This window comes from Rattus rattus, chromosome 5 (assembly GCF_011064425.1).
Source record: "Rattus rattus isolate New Zealand chromosome 5, Rrattus_CSIRO_v1, whole genome shotgun sequence".
Taxonomy (NCBI): domain Eukaryota; kingdom Metazoa; phylum Chordata; class Mammalia; order Rodentia; family Muridae; genus Rattus; species Rattus rattus.
The window spans coordinates 52,333,323-52,339,322 of record NC_046158.1 but is presented as its reverse complement, the minus strand read 5'-3'; positions in this window follow the sequence as shown (position 1 = coordinate 52,339,322).

Below are 6,000 nucleotides of genomic sequence, written 5' to 3'. Positions count from 1 at the left end.
GGCGAAACATGGCTGGAAGTGGGGAAGGGATACAAGAGAAAGCTACCTCAGAGGTTGTTGAGCTAAAGCTCGAATGCTGTGGAAAGAGACAATTCATCTTGGAGTAGTTAGCAGCTAGGCAAGTCAAGTGCATGGTCCTGAATGACCGCAGTGTGGAGGGATTCCAGGCTGGCATTGACTGCTCGCCTCACAAAAGCGACTCATCTCCTCTGCCTGAATTTCCTATTAGAACAAACAGTGAGCAGGCTCCGCCATGCCAGGTATAACATCGCTTCAATAAGATTATCGTGCCTGAAAGTGGCCCAAAGCCAGAGAGTGCTGGATCTGGACTTTGTGGGGCCCAGAGATCTTACAGTTTGAAGGGCACCCTAAGACTAGAATGTAAACTGAATATGTGCTTAGGAGAGAAAGGAAACCACCACAAATGACAGGGTTTTAAGCTGTCAGATGCCACATGTATCACGAAACACAGAAAAACCCAACGTTTCTATTAACGAGTTGCCGGGCATCCATCCATAATATTTTTCCTATAATATTTGGCTGCACAGTCTTGATCACATCCTCATATGACAATGGTTTTTTAATATGATTTTTATAGAAAGAACAAAAGGATCATTTAGTCTTTTCTTTAGATAGTCAAACAAAATTTGTTTTTTATTATTGATAGCTGGGATGTGTTGAACACTACACAGACATCTCTGTGAATGAGTCTGCACCCTAAAAGTGTAAGAACTGTGAACTATTCCAATTCTCAATCTCTGTCAAAAGGAATGTTTCGGTATAGTGGTACATTTTGTTGTTGTTGAGCTTATTTCTAGCAGGAATAAACTCCCATTCTGTTAGTCGTTCACCACAATAGCCCTTCCTATGTGTCTCCATTCTAATGCCTCTTCTCCACTCCCCTGCCCTGAACAGCCAGCTCTGGAGAACACACTGATTCTCTGTTTTCACTTCTGATCTCCGAATTTTCTTGTCTTGGTGCTGAGAGGCCGATGCATTGAGCTGCAGAAGTGTTTCAGGAAGCTGTGCCTACTAAGGCATGGTTAACACGAATCTAACTACACCTGGAGGGTGCCTGGAGACCATGTAACTATTATCTCAGGAAACCACCACGAAACATTGTTTCAGCCTATGCTGCCTTAACTGGATCCCCAAAACACCAGCCACCATTCCAAGCTCCCACTACCCAATAGAATAGAAGCAAGAGAGAGAGTTGAAGTGAACATAAACCTTGACCTTGACCAATCTCTAACTTTTCCAACCTTACCTAATATGCTACCCTGTGAACACATTACTTCGGTCTTGCATGGGGTCTTGGAAGGAACCCTTGCAAACAAATGACAATCAAATTTGGAACATGTCAGCACCAAGGCAAACCTGCCTCTCCTTCGGACCCTAATAGGCACTCAGCCAATCACTTGTCCCTCCATTGCTCACTCACAAGCCATCTAAGAAGGTGTCTGCTGTCTGCCCACACACAGGACACAGCTGCCCTCAAGCTGCGCACGGCCAGTGCCTGACAAGCGCTGGTTTCCTTCATCACTCTGCTGACTTAAGCACACCCTGCAAAGGTTTGTATTGAACTAGATGTGATATTTCAAATAGAAAAGGAATGGACTTGATCTTTGCAATAGTCTCTCTGGAGAGATCCCTTTCAAATATAAATTGTAAAAACTTAAAAAAAACCAGCAACAAAAAACAAACTGGAATAAAATATCGAGGACTGACATTAGAAACCTACATGTGTCGCATAGGACCCTTGCCTCCAAAACACACTGAGCCATCTCGTTTGTGCAGCTGTGCCATAATGTATTTTGGGTTTTTTGTTTGTTTTTTTGTTTGTTTATTTTTCTAAAACCTGGTTTGGGTTAGATGATGAAGGAGGAGTGTGGAGAAAGGAAAGAAAACAAAGACCCTCCCCCAGGCACGTGCATTTACTTCAATTTCAAACCCTTAATTTCCAAACAGATAGAATCCATTTTCATCACCTCACTGGAGTGCAGAAGAGAAGGCAGAGTTTTTCCAGGAGCTAATACCCTTTGTTCTAAGAGAGATTGTAATAAATGCATACAATTTATAAGTGATCCTTTGAAGACTATCTCGCAGAATTTAAAGCAATCCGGGATTTAATAGCAATCAACAGAATCAAGGCGGAGTGAGACTATTACAGCTGAACGCTCTGGGAAAGTGGGGTTGGAATTGATGCTTCTTATTACTCATTTTGACAAGTGCAAACTCACACCAAAGATAGCAGGAGTGGAGACGGGGACTGCAAGGAAGGGTAATACGAATGCATTATTAACACAAACAAATCTGACTTTAAGCCCGACTCATCTCCTGGTTAGTTGGAATAATAATAAGGCCTTGGATTCTCATTGTACTTTACATCAAAAGAAAGCAGAGAATGCCCGCATCGTCAAGGGTGTGTGATGGTCAGTCCACACTCGCAATACTGTCCGAAGAAAACCAAAACCTGAAGCAAATGTGGGCAGGATGGGAGCGGGTGCAGCAGGTAATGTCCAAGGTGGGCTCAGACCCTGGGGACCGAGGACACAAAGCTGTACCGCCTTCTTCAACAATCTCACTCCTTCCTTCTCCCAAAGGCTAGGACATCTGGGCAGACGTGGCCTGGTTCCTATTCTGACATGGTACTGAGAACAGCACTAGCAGTGGATCCCAGAGAGCCTCTGATCCTCTTCTCTGTGCTAATGGGGAAAGTCCTAACGAGACATTTCAAAAAAAAAAAAAAAAAAATGCCTGCCATGCTAGTCCCAGAGACATCGCCCCACAAAGGTCAGGCTGCGGACACGCCCTAAGCATGTGGACCTGGTGGAAGTCATGTCTGCAAGCTTGTATTAAGCCCACCTGTAGCGTGCAGATACAGGCCGTGTGTGTGTGTGTGTGTGTGTGTGTGTGTGTGTGTGTGTGTGTGTGTGAATATTTGTCTCTTACAGTTCTCGTGTGAAGGGAGGCCCGTTATCATTCCCCATTTTCCTGAAGACACTAAAGCACAAAGATGCAGAGGGACACGAGAGGGGAAACCTAGGTGATATAAGCATCATGGGAGAAAAGGAAGGAATTTAGTAAAACAGACAAGACCCTGGTCTTTGGCGAATGTGTGCCCTTCAAGTGCTTACTCTCTGCATCCACAGACCGCTCCAGGACTCGATATATGGTCAAACTTTATAGGCTCCTATTTCTACGGAACACCTTCCTATCTCCACACCACTCCACTGACTCTTTCCTAAGAGACCCGTCGATACAGTGGCTAGCCTCATATTAAGAACAAAGCAAAAGACAAAGAGTGTACGCTCAATGCACTGACCGGAGAAAAGGCTCCTGTCAGGGAAACTGGCTTTACTGGTTTTACAAATATCGACAGCCGGATAAAGGAATCAAAGGTATGTGGGTAACAGGGTGGCTATCCCAGGGAGCTGCTATTCTTATACCTCTGCTCCTCCTTTACCCAAGTGTATAAACTTAAATTTATATTAGCATAAATATTGAGGAATGTTTAAGGATGTGTTGTATTCTTGACTTATAGGAGCACAAAACAAATACATTTTCCTCAAGAGCCATAGAACTGTGTCTCCATGAGACCAGCCCCTCTACTCCAGAGGCTTGGTTTCTCCGTCACCCACATCTACAGTTCTCATAAATATCCAAAGAGAATTATTCATATGAGGGATAATAAAACTGAACAGATACCCTGCACTTCGGGTTTTCAGGTCAATAAGAGCAAAATAGATCTTGTGATTCAAACACACATGAGTGATGATGTCACTAAGACAAGAATGAGGAGAACGTGGGTAATCCAAAAGTCAGCTGTTCATGAATGTTGTGTTAAATTCAGGAGGCCTGGGGGTCATAAGTAGGTTCACTCTTTACAGATATGTTGACACGTGTAAGGAAAGGGAGCATGTTTGAATGAAAGTATTGCTTTCTATCAGCCATTGTAATCTAATTTTCAGATCCGCTAGTAGTACAGTGTTCTTTAAGAATTAAAAAGGGAAGGTAGTTATCAATAATGTAGTCAGCTTGTGTATGTCAAGGAATCAAGTCAAGCCACTTTTTAAAAAATCGATGAGATAGTTAATATGAGTTTGTGTTCTAATGGGCAGGCACAAACCGGAGAGTGAGGGCATAACCCTTTGTACTTGAGTCAAGATGTTCAAGTTGGGTCCACAATTTTCTCTCCAGATACTTTTTAGTATCAACATAAGAGTAGAGGCAGTTGTAGCATTGGACTGGATCCTTACCAGCTTGGGAGAACCTATTGTTAAATATGAAGGGATTTCCTGAACTGGCCTTATACTATGAGCATCTTAGAATGCCTATATTGGAAAAAAAATCAGCAGACCCTACAGAGCAGGCTACCCCACCTCTAACCCCCACCTTGCCAGTCGATCTCCGGCCAAGTTTTAAAGCAGAGTCCGGGGATACAGCAGTCTGAATTTAAGGCTATGACCTCCTAATTTCACACTTTCAGTATTAAGACAAAGCGGGGTCTCCACTGTCAAGTGGGTGACTTGGAAACTTGTTATGTGGGTTCCAGTGCACTAGGTCATAGTAGCTGCTCCCCAGTAAATAGTGGGTCTCAAAGTATCAATACCCTGGGATGGACGGTAATGACTGGAGAAGCAGGGGACAGCCTGACTCCCAGCTCTCCTCACTCACCACCCGCTGGACTGTCTTGGGCATTGCAATTCCACCTCTGAGCCTCTGCCTCTGTCACAAACTTGTAATAGTCGCAAGTCACTATTGTAAACTGTGACACATTTGAGGAAGGATCGATAAATCCATATAATTATCAGCTGACTATATTTTGTCTTAATTTTTTCCCTGTTTACTGCTAGCACTCTGACTCTGTCCCCTGATGTTCTGACCTGATATCCAGGCTCCATAACTGTCCCGTCAGCTCTTGCTGTGGGGATAATATCACATATTCTTTTCAAATGTACTGTGGTAGCTTCGGAAGCCTCTCTTCCCCTGCAGGCCTAACACTGACTTCTGTGAGGGCCTCCCACTGTGAGAAATGAATGACCAAGAACTCATGGAGCTGCAGAGAAATGAAAAGGCTTGGGGCTGAGGAGAGTGTTTGTCTAGAACGAAGGAAGACTTGGTTCCCTTCCTTAAACTACGTAAACCTATCCCGTTGCTTCATGTCTGTTGTCCCAGCACTAAGGAGGAGGAAGCAGGAGAACCAAACATTCAATGTCATTCTCAGCTGCAGGAGTTCAAGGCCAGCCTGGTCTACAGAGCCTGTCCAAACTCGGTGGGGAGGGGAGATCTGGGAAGCTCAGTTGTTAGGAGCACTGGCTGCTCTTTTCGAGGATCAGGGTTTGGTTCCCAGCTCTTACATCTAGACCATCTAGGTCTAGTCCCAGGGTGTGGGACTCCCCTTCTGTTCTCTGTAAGCACGGAACACCTATGATGCACAGACAACATCCAGGGAAAACACCTTCACATATTCACATATGAAAATAAATAAAATATTTTTAACAGTTAAAGGGAGGAGAGAGGAGAGAAAAGAGAAGAGAAATAAAATCCCACAAAGACGTGGTTTGTTATTGCTGTTGCAGTCCAAGCTCTCACTGGCCCCTCTAACTGTAAATTTGCTTCCAATCACTGCTTCAACTTGGTGTTTGCTATCCCTCCATCTTAAAGCCGCTGCTCTCTCCCAGTCAATATTGAATTACTCGAGTCTTTAAAAAGGAATATGGGGACAAATGATAATAAATCAAGTCATGTATTGAAAATACCATCTATTATATTATTATTTTAGAGATGATGATGATGATGTTTCTGACCGTTCTCTGTGTTTTTCTCTTTGTAATTGTTTAATTTAGATCTGTACAGTCCACGACAGCCCCTTTCTTTTCCTCCCATAGAGTCACAAGGGATAGTGGGGAACAGGTGTGGGTTATGGGACTCAGCTGATCAAAGTGCAAATTCTCAGCTTCACCCGTCCATGGCTGTTGACCCAAGTTTCCCAGCTCC